This window comes from Pristiophorus japonicus, chromosome 6, assembly GCF_044704955.1.
Source record: "Pristiophorus japonicus isolate sPriJap1 chromosome 6, sPriJap1.hap1, whole genome shotgun sequence".
Taxonomy (NCBI): domain Eukaryota; kingdom Metazoa; phylum Chordata; class Chondrichthyes; family Pristiophoridae; genus Pristiophorus; species Pristiophorus japonicus.
Genome location: NC_091982.1, coordinates 224,838,852 through 224,854,343, shown reverse-complemented (window position 1 = coordinate 224,854,343; position 15,492 = coordinate 224,838,852). Strand labels below are relative to the sequence as shown.

The 15,492-nt window shown below is 45.4% G+C and overlaps 1 protein-coding gene across 4 annotated transcripts in view; it reads left to right on the top strand.

The window, feature by feature from the left end:
* The window catches only part of LOC139265976 (transcription factor Dp-2-like), a 281,312-nt gene that overhangs the window by 104,112 nt on the left and 161,708 nt on the right, over positions 1–15,492 (top strand). Inside the window, exon 1 of one of the 4 annotated variants that reach the window (XM_070883642.1) lies at positions 14,797–14,840. The exons of the other annotated variants lie outside the window; for them this stretch is intronic. The gene's annotated coding sequence lies outside the window, so the exon portion shown is untranslated. Of the gene's footprint in view, positions 1–14,796; positions 14,841–15,492 lie in introns of those variants that run through there. 4 annotated transcript variants of the gene reach the window in all.

Sequence of the window (15,492 nt, the reverse complement as noted above, 5' to 3'; positions counted from 1 at the left end):
GTGGGTGGGACTGGTTTGCAGCACGCTCCTCCCGCTGCCTGCGTTTGTTTTCTGCATGCTCTCGGTGACAAGACTCGAGGTGCTCAGCGCCCTCCCGGATGCCCTTCCTCCACTTAGGGCGGCCTTTGGCCTGGGATTCTCAGGTGTCGGTGGGGATTTTTAATCCACCGACTTATTAAAATAACAGGAAGCACAGAGACCCCAATGACTCGGGCGCTGAAAATATTACCTCGTGTTTTGTAAATCAGTTGTGATTAACAGTGCATTGGCAACACATATTTCAAATCACACTATGCAAGTTGGTTCAGTACACGTAGCAGCTCTTCTGTCAAACTGCTAAACACACTTGTATAAGAACATAAGAAATAGGAGCAGGAGTAGGCCATTCGGCCCCTCGAACCTGCTCCGCCATTCAATAAGATCATGGCTGATCTTCTACCTCAACTCCACTTTCCTGCACTATCCCCATATCCCTTGATTCCCTGGTTATCCAAAAATCTATCGCTCTCTGTCTTAAATGTACACAACGGCTGGGAAATTCATCAAAAACCACCACCACCGGTTTGCTGCCCAAAAAACCGCTATGACTCCACTATGAATTGGTGGAAAATTCATGAAAAAAGGGAAAAAATCTGCTCGGCGGGAAAAATCAGCATTGCACGAGGAATCGTGGTGGAAACTGTGATCCTCGCCAACTTTAGTCTGAGGCCGATTACCGCTGCAAGTTGGGCCTAAGTGGGAGGGAAAACACACAAAATATTTTTGCCGGGTTTCATACCCACTGCCGCTCCAAGGGCAACTCCGACAGGGTTCTCCTCGGCAGTATTTTTTCCGCTGTGACCAAACTCGGGCTCTGGCGGTTTTCCCAGCATTACACGCCGATGGTCTGCTCCCCAATGGTATTTCAAAACTGCCGGCGGAAGACGTCAATGAATTTCCTGCCGGGTCGTTTTCCACCCAAAACGAAGAAATACCGCTGAAAAACACGGTGGAAGGCTGATGAATTTCCAGTCCTTAGCCTCCACAACCCTCTGGGGCAAAGAATTCCACAGATTCATCACCCTCTGAGTGAAGAAGTTTCTCCTCATCTCAGTCCTAAATTGCCGACCCCTTATTCTGAGACTCTGACCCCTGGTTCTAGACTCCTCAGCCAGAGGAAACATCCTCCCTGCATCTACCCTGTCAAGCCCTGTAAGAATTTTGTCTGTTTCAATGAGATCACCTCTCATTTTTCTAAACTCCAGAGAATATCGACCTAGTCTACTTAATCTCTCCTCATAGGACAATGTACCATCCCAGGAATCAGTCTGGTGAACCTTTGTTGCACTCCCTCTATGGCAAGTATATCCTTCCTTAGGTAAGGAGACCAAAACTGTGCACAATATTCCAGGTGCGGTCTCACCAGGGCCCTATATAATTGCAGTGAGACGTCTTTACTCTTATACTTAAATCTCTTGTAATAAAGGCCAACATACCATTTGTTTTAATCACTTGCTGTGCCTGTATGTTAACTTTCAGTGATTCGTGTACAAGGACACCCGGGTCCCTCTGAATACCAACATTTTCCAATCTCTCACCATTTAAAAAATATTCTGCTTCTCTATTTTTCCTACCCAAGTGGATAACTTCACATTTCTCCACATTATATTCCATTGACCATGTTCTTGCCCACTCACTTAGCCTGTCTATATCCCCTTGCATCCTCCTCACAACTTACATTCCCACCTAGCTTTGTAATCATCAGCAAACTTGGATATACTACATTTGGTCCCCTCATCCAAATCATTGATATAGATTGTGAATAGCTGGGGCCCAAACACCAATCCTTGCGGCACCCCACTAGTTACAGCCTGCCAACCCGAAAATGACCCGTTTATTCCTACTCTCTCTCTTCTGTCCATCAACCAATCCTCAATCCAAGCTAGTATATTACCCCCAATCCCATGAGCCCTTACTTTGTTCAATAACCTCTTGTGTGGCACCTTATCGAATGCCTTCTGAAAATCCAAATACACCACATCCACTGGTTCCCCCTTATCTATTCTATTAGTTACAACCTCATAAAACTCTTAACAGGTTTGTTAAACATGATTTCCCTTTCATAAATCCGTGTATACTCTGACCAATCCTTTTATTATTTTCTGAATGCCCTGTTACCTGCTACCTGTCACATTCCAGACTCGAGCCTGTTCCACCATTCACTTAGATCATTGTTGATCTGTAACACAACTCCATTTTACCAACCTTTGCTCCCTATTACCTGATACTATCACGTAACAAAAAAATCTTACTGATCTCAGTCTTGAAAATTTCAATTAACTCAGCATCCACAGCATTTTGTGGGAGGGAGTGGGTATGTGTGTGTGTTGAGTGAAAAAGGGTCTCCCAATTTCACTTCTAAATAGTCTAGCTCTAACTGTTCTGGATTCCCCCAACATAAAATCAGAGAATGATATGGCACAGGAGGCCGTTCGGCCCATCATGCCTGTGCTGGCCCATTCGGCCCATCGTGCCTGTGCTGGCCCATTTGAAAGAGCGATCCAGAGGTCTGTTTTCACCACCCTTACAATCGGTGTATTCCCGATTTACAACAACCCGCTGCGTTAAATAAAAATGTCTTTGTGTCACCTCTGGTTCTATTGCCGATGACCCTAAATCTGGGCCCTCTAGTTATTGACTTCTCTGCCACTGGAAACAGTTCCTCATTATTTACTCTATCAAAACCGTTCATGATTTTGCACACCTCTATCAAATCTCCTCTTAACATTCTCCGCTTTAAGGTGTAGAACCCCAATCTCTCCCATAACTGAAGTCCCTCATCCCTGGAACCATTCTAGTAAATCTCTTTTGTACACTCTCGAAGGCCTTGACATCCTTCCTAAAGTGTGGTGCGCAGAATTGCCCGCAATACTCCAGCTGGGGTCGAACCAGTGTTTTACTAAGGTGTCCTTGCTTTAGTACTCTATTGGGCTGAAATTGCCCCTTTCTATAAGAGCCGTGACCGCCTCAAAGAGGCGTCCATGGGACGGTAAAGACTCGCCGCTTGGTCGGCACGGAGTGGCCACCATTTTGAAAATTGCCCTCTATTTTTGGGTTGGTGTACGATACCGCACCGGTTATCTTCCCGCCCCGTCGGGCATGCGGCAACCCCCTTTCCATCCCGTGGGAAATTGTCCCACGGGAGCGGATCAGCCGCCGCTCGGTGCCCCCGACAGCTTTCCCCGGCGGGAAGCTTCTTGTGGTTGGGCGGCGCGTCCGTCTTTAAAGGGTGCACTCCGCAGCCGTGATTTTATTTTAATTGTCGGCCAGCTGCCAGTTCGGCCCGACAATGGTGGCCACAGGTTTAGCCAGGCTCCCCCTCTTGGGTGCCAGGCCGCTGGCCCGACCAAAACCCTCCCTGGTGGCCCAGTGTTTGCCACTAAAGTGGCTGCAGAGTTCGCAGCGGCCCTCCCCTTTAACTGAAGGGCAGAAACGCATTGACATCATCAGCTCGGCGGCAGTTCCGCTCCGCTGACGACACCACATCCGCCCTGCTGCAAAAAAAATAAAATAAGGAGCTGAATTTTGCCGGATTCTCCGCCCATGCATTGGGGCGGAGAAAACACACAAAAAAAGGTAAGTTTGGGGCGGAGGACAATTTGGGCCCTATGTCTCTACAAAGCAAAGGATCCCATATACCTGCCGATCAATTACCAGGCCATGTCACAAGGTTACCATCAATTCCATGTGCTTTCATTTTTGCTAATAATCTACGTCAATCTGGGCAGCAGCGGACGGGGGCTCTCATTCTCGGCGGCAAATGAGCTTGCCGCCCAAGTGCTGCTGAGGATGGAGTTGGGCCCAGGGAGGGAGGAACTCTGAAAAGTAAAAAACATTACCAAAAAAAAACCACTGGAACACCTTCAGGGGACCCCATCCAGGTAAATCGCTGTTTTAAAGATGTTCACGAACCTTTTCTTTCATGTCTTCATACCTACCGTCGGGGTAAGAACAGCATCCACACAGCGGTCCTTCCCCCCCCCGCTGCTGCCGACTCCCGCCCGAACCAATGTGGCATCTCGGTGGGCGGGGGGCCACTTACGCGACTTGGCTGCCAGAGCCGTCAGCGGGTGGTTCCCGCTGGTGCTCCCTTCCCGCCTGCTCCAGCCCAAGTGGAAACTGGGAGCGAGAGGAGAACGGCAGCAAAACTCGGTGGCAGTGGGCGGTAAGGCCACCAATATGGGGGCCATAGAGTCATTACGGCACAGAAGGAGACCATTCAGCCCATCGAGCTCTTTGCAGAGCTTCTGCCTTCTGGAAGTCCATGTAGAAAATATCCATAGATGCTACCCTATCTACCGTGTTGATGGCTTCCTCTAAATAATTAACTGCATTAGTCAGATATGACCAATCCTTCACAAATTCATGCTTACTCTGGTTGGTCAGCTCATATTGCATTTTATCTTCCTATGTTCCGTTTTCTTTCCTTTCTGTGTTTATTGCTTTATTTCATTATGAAATTTCCTCCACTAAAAACATCAGTGTTAATGCGTGGGTACACTTGAAAATTAGTGCCTTGTACATAAAGACCATCGCTGATCATTTCCTTGTATCGCCCTCCACCCATATCTCCCTTCGCACCATACTTCTGTGTCCGCCGCTGGGAAAAAAGTCTCTCCCAATTACAACTGCCCTTTCAAAATCCCAACTGTCCAGCCTTTCACCCTCCATTCACTATGATATTTCTGCAACTACTGATCTGCTCAACCACACCCTCACCTCCATCTTTGATGCCCTCGTCCCCATTAAAACCATTACTCTCTTTCACCCTGGCCATTGCCCCTGGTTCAGCCCTCATCTCCACTCCTTTAGGTCCAAGGGACGCAGACTAAAAGTATATGGTGACAACTGGTGTAAACATTCATTGCCAGATCTGACTGGACCACGTAAAGCATTTTCGGGTCCTACTATCGTCTGCCAAAACTGTTCACTATTCCAGGATCATCCTGGAATGCAAAGATACCAACCTCCTACTTCTATTCCCTACCAGAAACTGTTATCTTAAACCCCTTCCCCCTGCCTCCTCCACCCTCGCCTCCAACAACAAGTGTGAGGAGCTCATGATCTTCTTTGTCACTTAGATTGAGACCGTCCATTCAGTTTCTTTTGCCGCTTCCCTCCCTTCCCATGGTTCATTGGGCCAAACTTCCTCGAAGGTTCCCCCCTCCCCTATCCTGAACTCGCAGCTTTCTCTAGTTTCTCTCCTATCTCCCCTCATCCCTCCTCGAGCTCAATTTGTCCATGAGACCTACCTCCTACTCCCTCAACCCTATTCCGACTAAACTGCTGACCACCCAACTTCCCTTCCTGTCCCCCATGTTAGTTGATATTGTTAGCAGTTCTCGCTCTCCTCAGACTCAAAAAAGAGTAGCCACTTAGGCAAAGTACCCATGGACTGCAAGTGTTCCTGGACGTGTGCCACTGCATGGATTACTATTTTCAGGAGAAGATGGAGAAAAAAGAACATACTTTTGAGTTGAAAACATTAAATAATACTTTATTTCAATGACAAAGGCATAACGCAATTTGTAGCATGTAAGGGACCGCCAGTAGGAAAGAAAATATTTTCACTGGGTTGGCAACGTAACACAATGTGCTAGTACTGTAGTTACCTCTATTCTCAGGCAGCAAGCAAAGTATTCCATTTAATTCACCAACAATTCTAGTTTGAGTGTTTTATTGAAGCAAGGAGAATAATAGTCAATTTCTTTTATAGGTTCCCATTTTGGAGAAAGGTTTTTTCAAGAGAAGATCACTTGAAAAAAGTAATAGGGTCAAGATGTATTGGCTCCATCTGACCTCTCATCGCCTCTTACTCAGGGTTACCAATTGAAAACCCTGAGTAGCGGGCAGGAATCAACCAATTGCAGCCCTGCCTTTCCATTTAGCATCAGTCTGCTTCACTTAAAAAACACCTCACTGTACTTCTTCAGTCCTCAACTAGGCTGACTCTGAGGCTGTCCAATATGCAACACTTTTCCAGCTACCCCATATTAATGGCATCCAGATTAATGCATACTCAGTTTCTCAATATTATTGTATGTATCAGCCTATTGATAACTTGAAAATTAAATGAATTAAAAACATAGGTTATCTTCCCTTACAATATATATGTATATTTCAGCCATGTATTATTTGATTAGCTGCTGCATGAAAATAAAATGTCTTAACCCTCCATGAATGCTAAATTATTACCATTAGTGGCAAATTAAAAACAGGCAATTTATATATAAGAGTACCAATTATTTTCCAAGATTATTTCTATTCAACAAACGCACACTCCCATTTGTTTCCATGATAATATTTTAGCCTGCAGAACTGATACCTAGTATGAGCAATGTTTTATTAGCTGCCCATAACCTACAATATAATAAGACAAGGAGAATATACATTGAGTCCCAGTAATCAGCACTTGATGAACTTGCAGTGATTAACCTGTGGAATTCCCTGCCGCAGAGAGTTGTTGATGCCAGTTCATTGGATATATTCAAGAGGGAGTTAGATATGGCCCTTACGGCTAAAGGGATCAAGGAGTATGGAGAGAAAGCAGGAAAGGGGTACTGAGGTGGATGATCAGCCATGATCTTACCGAATGGTGGTGCAGGCTCGAAGGGCCGAATGGCCTACTCCTGCACCTATTTTCTATGTTCTATGTTTTCTACGTCACAATTGTTAATCCTTCAATAGCAAGACCCAGGGCTAGAGAGCATGCTGCTGTCGCAACGTCTATGCATCGCCATGCATTGTGTGTCACATTTTGGGTGTCATTCTTCTGGTATCCCTCACTGGCTCATATGTCACATCTCTCTGCAAGCAGCTTTTCACCCACCACAGTACTGAAATGGCCCTAACTAAATTCACCAATGATATCCCCTGTGACTGTGACCTCCTTGACCTATCTAAGCCTTTTACATTGCCGATCACATCATCCTCCTGTTGTACCCCGTGCCCCTTGTCCAGCTCAGTGGACTTGCTCTCGCTTCGTTCAACTCTTACTTGCCACATCGCCCTTTTCTTTCACTTTCTCTCCAAGTTCTCAATTCCGAAGAGAAGAATATTTGAATAAAACACCTCGGCTAGGAAAGATTGTGTGCTTTGTTCTGTTTTAAATAATAGAACCTGTATGGATGGTCTCAGCACACTTATAAATAGAAGTTACAGCACTGAAACGGCATTCAGCCCAATCAATCCTTGTTGATATTGATCTCCACATGAGCAAATAGTTCTAATCACATTTACCCCACCCTGTTCCCATATCCCTTAAACCCCATTTCCTTCATCCACCTTGAGTGTTGACGTAGTTTCTGCCTCAACCCTAATGTTGGAAGTGAATGCCATGTCCTTACAACTCCATGTAAAGGAGTTTCTCCTGCCCTCCATTCTAAATCTCTTATTTTTTAAATCTTCATTCGAAAGGTTTCGACTGCACCAATGGATCTTGTGGCCTTGCTGAGTGAGGTTTCCAATGTAGGGCCAATTAATGTAAAATAAGAGCAAGTTTAGTGGACACAGATCATGTAAGTATTTAATGTTGAAGTCTCTTGTACCTGGAACAAGGAAGAGAAGAAACTGATAAAGTTCTGTAAACTGCAAAGTGCAGGAAGGATTTGCTTTCTTTTAGCTGCTCCTTTCTGGTTGACTTATCAATACTCAATAAAAGCATCAATGCAGGCAAGCACTGTATCTATTTGTTAATCACTGAAGCAATTATATTGAATAACAATCAGTCGAACAAGTTGGTAATGGGCACTTAAGCTGCACACTTGCGGAATGCACCAGGAAGAATGCAATGCACTGGACCTTTACAACAGCCTGCATTGCATCAAAATATTCGTGGGGTTAAACCAGCTCCACTGGATCGTTGGTTCACAAACATTTCAAACTGTCACGAGTATGAGGACAAATTCCACAACTATTCAAGCTCCCAAGCATGGAGGCATTGTTGTGATCTATAATTTTTTAAAAACCCACCCAAAGCAAGTATTTTGCCACTGGTACAAATCACTGAAATGAAATGGTGCAGATTAACCATTTTGAGTACTGAATGTATTTGGAAAATGATTTTCCTTACCTAGACCAAAGTTTGGGACTTTGGTTGGAGCCATTCCAATGCTGTGGGGAGATTAAAAAGAAAAGAAAGACTTTCACGAGCACCGGACATCTCAAACCAATGAAGTACTTTTGGAGTGTAGTCACTGTTGTAATGTGGGAAACGCAGCAGCCAACTGCGCACAGCAAGCTCCCACAAACAGCCATGTGATAATGACCAGATAATTTTTTTTGTGATGTTGATTGAGGGATAGATATTGGCCAGGACACCGGGGATAACACCCCTGCTCTTCTTCAAAATAGTGCCATGGGATCTTTTACGTCCACCTGAGAGAGCAGACTGGACCTCAGTTTAAAGTCTCATCCAAAAGATGGCACCTCCGACAGTGCAGCACTCTCTCAGCACTGCAACGGAGTGTCAGCCTAGATTTTTTTTTGTGCTCAAATCTTTGAAGTGTGACTTGAACCCATGACCTTCTGACTCAGGCGAGAGTGCTACCCACTGAGCCACGGCTAACACAGGTTACAGAGATAGGGAGGGATAAGACCATGAAGGGATATAAATACAAGAGTAAAAATGTTAAATTTGAGTTGTTGGGGAACCAAGAGCCAATGTAGTGATGGCAAGTAGGACATTGGTGCAGGATAGGATACAGATGAGTTTTGAATGATCTGTTGTTTATGGAGGGTGGAGAATGGGAGGCCAGAGAGCATTGGAGTAATCAGGTCTGGAGGTGGCAATAGCATGAGTGAGGGCTTCAACAGCTTTTTAAAAAATTTGTTCTGGTAAGTGGGCATCGCTGGCAAGGCCAGCATTTATTGAGAAGGTGGTGGTGAGCCGTCTTCTTGAACCACTGCAGTCCGTGTGGTGAAGGTGCTTCCACGGTGCTGTTGGGGAGGGAGTTCCAGGATTGTGACCCAGCGACGATGAAGGAACGGCCGATATATTTCCAAGTCAGGATAGTGTGTAACTTGGAGGGGAACGTGGAGGTGGTGGTGTTCCCAAGCGCCTGCTGCCCTTGTCCTTCTTGGCGGTAGAGGTTGCGGGTTTGGGAGGTGCTGCCGAAGAAGCCTTGGCAAGTTGCTGCAGTGCATTTTGTAGATGGTACACACTGCAGCCACGGTGCGCTGGTGGTGGAGAGAGTTAGGGATTGGGGATGGAAACTTCGATTGGGGTGAAATAAGATGCGGAGTTGCAAACTGCCAGGTTCAGCCTGAGACCAGCGGGCCGGGGGTGGGGGGGAGAGATGGCAATATTGCAGGAACGATGGCTTTGGTCTTCCCAATGTTTAGCTGGCGGAAATTATGTATCATCCAAAAGTGGACTTTCTATAGATGATGCCAAACCTGCGAGGTGACAACCCATTCAACAACAACCTTGGCGAGGTTGGCAATGGGGCAGTTGTTAGTGAGGACAAAGGGTTTGAGGGTGGGTTTTGTTTGGCAGCAATTGGGGTCACGGAAGCAGGAGCTCCGTCTCATTGATGAGATGCAACAGGGAGAAGCTATAGAGAGCGAAATATGAAGGTTCCTGATAGTTTGTCATGGATAAACGCCAACACAGACTGGCTGGCCTGATTGGGCCATTTGTACTTTTTAATCTAATCTCTCACAACTGCTTGCTACCATCTTAGGTTATGTGAACCTGCAATCCTGACTCGCAGATAAGACTATTATCAACTAGTCCAGGCAGATACACAACAACAACAACTTTTATTTATATAGCGCCTTTAATGTAGTGAAATGTCCCAAGGCGCTTCACAGGAGTATTATGAGACAAAAAATTTGACACTGAGCCATGTAAGGAGAAATTAGCGCAGGTGACCAAAACTTTGGTCAAAGAGAGAGGTTTTAAGGAGCGTGTTGAAGGAGGAAAGAGAGGTGGAGAGGTTCAGGCAGGGAATTCCAGAGCTTAGGGCCTAGGCAACAGCAGGCACGGCCACAAATCTTTTCTTCTTCTTAGGCAGTCCCTCGGAGTCGAGGATGACTTGCTTCCACACTAACATGAATCCTCAGGTGACTGATGAGACCAATGCGGGACCTGTCACAGGTGGGGCAGGCAATGGTTGGAGGGACGGGTGGGTGGGGTACTTGGTTTGCCGTGCGCTCCTTCCACTGTTTGTACTTGGCTTCCGCGTGCTCCCGGCGAAGAGACTCTAGGTGTTCGGTGCCTTCTCGGATGCTTCCTTTCCATTTTGAGCGACCTTGGGCCAGACAATGGGGATGTTACATTTTTTCAAGGAAGCTTTGAGGCATTTTCTCTGCCATCCTGGGGCTCACTTGCCGTGACTGAGCTTGGAGTAGAGCACTTGTTTCAGGAGTCTAGTATCGGGCATGTGGACAATGTGGCACGCCCATCGGAGCTGATCGAGCGTGGTCAGTGCTTCGATGCTGGGAATGCTGGCCTGAGAGAGAGAGAACGCTGATGTTGGTGCGCCAATGGATTTGCAGGATTTTGCGGAGGCAGCTTTGGTGGTACTTCTCCAGTGTTTTGAGGTGCCTGCTGTACATAGTCCATGTCTCTGAGCCATATAGGAGGGCGGGTATCACTGCTGCACTGTAGACCGTGAGCTTGGTGCCGGGTTTGAAATCCTGATTCTCAAACACTCTTTTCCTCATGCGGCTGAAGGCTGCACTGGCGCACTGGAGGCGGTATTGGACTTTGTCCTCGATGTCTGTCCTTGCTGATAGTAGGCTCCCAAGGTGTGGGAAGTGGTCCACATTGTCCAAGGCCTCGTCATGGATCTGGATAATTGGGAGCAGTACTGTGTGGCAGGGGTACATTGGTAGCGAACCTTTGTCTTACTGATGTTTAATGTAAGGCCCAGACTCGTACACTTCAGTGAAGGTGTCAACTCTGGTTCAGAGTTCGGAATCGGAGTGTCAACAAACGCAAGGCTCATTTGCATTTTGTAATTCAATGACAGAGGTTGGAACCTTGGATCTGGACTGGTGGTGTCCGATAGTTGAGCGATTATAATCAAGGATGCTCGAGAGGGCAGAATTAGAGGAGCGCAAACATCTTGCGGGGGTGGGGGGAGGCTGGAGGAGGTTACAGAGATAGGGAGGGGCGAGGCCTTGGAGGGTTTTGAAAACAAGGATGAGAATTTTGAAACCGAGGCGTTGCTTAACCGGGAACAATGTAGGTCAGCGAGCACAGGGGTGATGGGTGATCGGGATTTGGTGCGAGTTAGGACGCAGGTAGCCGAGTTTTGGATCTCCTCTAGTTTACGTAGGATAGAATGTGGGAGGCCAACCAGAAGTGCATTGGAATAGTGAAGTCTATAGGTAACAAAGACATAGATGAGGGCTACAGCAGCGGATGAGCTGAGGCAGGAGCGGAGACGGCCGATGTTACGGAGGTGGAAATAGGCGGTCTTAGTTACGCTGTGGATATGTGGTCGAAAACTCATTTCAGAGTTAAATAAATTACACTGGTTAAATAATCTGCAAGCCCTTATCAACGACTATTTCACTCAAAGAATGGCTACTTGGGCAAGATACTGGAGAGTTGTTGGCACTGTAGAACTGTGCCCCAGCAGTGTTCAGCACCTTCAAGAGAGTAGATGAGAAAATTGGGAAAAAAATAGTTGTGCACCATGCTATATCAAATTAAAATGAAAACAGAAACTGCTGGAAATCTCAGCGTGTCAGGCAGCATCCGTGGAGAGAAATAAATATTGACTGCAGTTTGCAGGTTATACTTAAAAGTTATGTTTTCTTTTATTTTGTATGAGAAGTTTACTCACTTTCTTCGAACATGATCTGACAGAATATGCTATAATACACATTTCACAATACTGGCAGGAATATGCAGCAAGGACTGTACATAGTTGTGCTGTTCTATATGTTAGGGCTAGGGTTACTCAGTGACAGGGAGATCAACTCTAGTGAGGGGAAAGGGAGGTGTTTCAATCGGCTAAAGCAGCAACAACTCTCTCTGTACTGTGTAGAATGCTAAGGCCTGTCACCTTGGCCAGTTGCCCTAGGGTTGGTGCGGGTGGGTCCATATCTCCTGGGGTGTTCTCCCCTCCATACTCAGCCCATCCGTTCATTTTTCTGACTGGCAAATATCCCACATAGGCTTAGATCACGTGCTGTGAGGCCTATTGGGTTGTGCCACAAAGAGAATGCACCTTCTTGCAGCCAGGAGCGAAAGCTTGTGAATGGCCACAGGGTTGATTCGGCTTTTCATAGCTTTAGTGACCTCTGTCCAGAAGGTCTAACGGGTGTGGCATGACCAGAATGTGTGTATAAGTGTGCTCTTGTGGTCACAGTTCCTCCAGCAGTCATCTGTCAAGGTCTTGTGGAATTTCCTGAGAGCGGTGCAGCATATGCAGTGAAAGATTCACTTGAGCCTCTCATTCTGTAAGGGTAGGGCGAGGGGCAGTCTCATGGCCTCCTCCTTATGCTCTCCATAGAATAACTGGCCTTGGTCGTGCCGCCAGGTGACATGAGGATTTTTTATGCCATCTGCTGCAGAGGCAGACAGTATGTACTATGCTGTGGAGGACTGACCTGAGGTTAGTGGAAGCAGTTGATTGAGGTGAGGTGATATGAAATTTGTCAACCAGCTGCTGGAAGGACGTGGATTGCCACAGGTGGAGCAGTTTGCCCAACTTCCTGATGCTCTTATGCCATGCTGTACGATGGTAAGTACTGCAGCGAATCGCATACGGCCAGGATAATCTGGACTAGTTTCAATTGTCTGGATGGGTTGGAGAGGAATTTTCCCAGATATTGTTCCCAATTGGCCTGTGTTTTTATCTGGTTTTTGCCTCTCCCAGGAGATCACATGGTTCCGGTTGGGGTGGAGTGTAGATGTTTTCAGTATAAGGGGTGTTGCAGTTGTGTGAGGCGGACTGGTTGGGCTGGGTGCTCTTTGCCTTTCTGTCATTGTTCATAGGTTTATATGTAACCTTCAGGGCTGCTGACCAATGGCCGTGCGGCTCCTTGTCGGCCGGTGCGGACACGATGGGCCGGAATGGCCTCCTTCTGCGCTGTAAATTTCTATGTTTCTATGCTTTGAAACTGCTGTCATGGCGATTGTCTGGGAGGTATCGCAGAAAGGGACAAGACCACTGGCACCTTCAATGTAGCGCAGACTTTCCTCCAGATTGTCGTGGGTCCTATAAGATGATTCTGAGCAGCTACTGTTTGTGGAACTGCTGTGCCAAGATGAAAATGGGCTGCATCTGGCACATTCATCTTGTTGCTCACTCTGCCCAGCAATAAAATGGGCAGACTGTTCCACCTCTTCATGTTGAGATATATTTTGGAAAGGAGGGTAAGAGATTTATTTATGCCTAGGTATTGAAAGCCTGCCTTTGTCTAGGTAATCTTCCATGAAACCTAATGCTACACTTCATCCACTCTCTTCCTCCAGGACTCAGCGGGCTGCCCCCACCTCCTCCCCCTCCTTCCCCCCCCCGCAACAATAAATACCTAACCACAGCCATGAGAGCGGATCCATGTTTCCAAGGAATGCAGGCTTGTGAAGCAGAACACAAAGATGTTCTGTGGCAGTAAGATGGGTTTCTTGCAGAAAGGCCACATTTGCACATTATTTCCTCTGTTTGTTTTCCTTTTTATGAAGTAATTGAATCCCCTGACATTTCGGGATATTATTCTAATGTTAGGCATATTGAGCTTATTGTGGTTGGTCAGTTTGGACTGGCCTATCAGAATGGGCTGTGGATTTCAGGCTACAAGTGAAACCATTGTTTCTGAGGATACTAAAATGAGTTTGGTTATGTAAATAATTCCATCACCTTCATACCTTTGGGTCAATAGTTTATTTCCTCCCCTTGAATCTTCAATTTTTATTTTGGTGACCCAGAGTCAAGCCTTAAAATCTAGAATCCCATTTTTTATTATGCCAAATAAATGACTCAATAGATATTTAATATGAGAACCCGCTGCATTATTTGATTTTTGATATTTAGTTATTCTGGGCCTGCTCTGTATGTTGTTGCTCTTCGGGTAGGGGGCTTTGCTACTCTGCCAAAACCTATGGCCTACCACCACAGTATTTTGCATCATTATATTCACTCCATTATAGATTTGCTGTAACATTTTTTAATTTTAACATTAAAAACATTTAATGTTAATTTGAACATTTAACATGTACCATTTTTTAATTTTACTCCCTTTATTGTGTGTGTTATATATATTTTTAACAAATGAGCAGATGTAAAGTTTTCCTGTGTATTGGCATCCTTTTTAAGGTTTCTGTAGCAAAAGGGTAAAAAAATAAGCTTTGAAATATAGTCTCAGCATCAAAAATGCATATAGTAATTTAGAATTTTTTTTACAAAATAAGTTTTATAATATTGCATTTTGTGAAGGGCTTACTTCCTGGTTTTTTTTTCTTTTAAAGAAAGCCATGAATATAAGCCTGATTACCTGGTTCCAGTTTGAACACACACAGTTGTCCTATACTGCTGAGTATCCTGTGCACTAGGCAGACTTAAATAGCTGATATATGAATCACAGATGTGCCTCTTGGTTTCCTTCATAATGTTAGCCTTTTACAGACAGTACCATTGACGTAGTGACCAGATAGAATTTTAAAGCGGTACATTTAAAAAAAATAATGCTGCCAGATGTATAGGAGGTGTTTAACCCTGAGATTGGGCCAGCCTGTAGTTGATTGGTATAGCCTGGTACAGTCTCAAGTTTCCATTGAATGCTAACAAAGACTGTTGAGTGTTCTGTTGGTACTGCAGTGAGAGCATGCTTTCTGAGTCCAGGTAAAACACAGCGCTTCTATCATTTATCATTACTACAGTCTTCGTGTCATAAATGTCTGCAGCCTAGTTTTTGTTATATTCCAGGACCCTGGAGTCGTAAATAGCTTATTGTCCTAGTTGCAAAGCATACTGCAAGTTTCAGTTAAGCAAAGTACATAGTGTGGAGAGGGGGAGGGGCAAAGTTAAGGCTGGCTTGCAACAGATTATTAAGAGTGGAAATTATTTTCATCAACTCAACAGGGTACTTTTATACCTTACTAATCATCCGTCTGTTACTGTACATAATTAAATGTTGATTTTAGTTGATTTTAAAAACACATGTGCAGAAGATGATCACAGTAACAAAGGTGCAGAGTAAAGTACATTAATAAGTTTCAGTTTCTATACATTTATTTTTTTAAGATCTAGCACATACTTTAAAAACGCGAGAAGGCACTGTTCCGAGAATAGTGTACTGCGATCCTGGTGTTTTTCTTCTGTTGTAGGGAATTGAATGCAGTGGAATGAATGGTCAGCTGTATTCTAATGAAGTTTAGCCATTGTCCATAACAGGCTGGCGTATTCCAGCGCCTTATGGTTTATCATCAGGCAGTGTGTGTGTGGGTGGCACCATTTGGTATCCGTCACCTGGGCTCTAGATTGGCAAATAAAA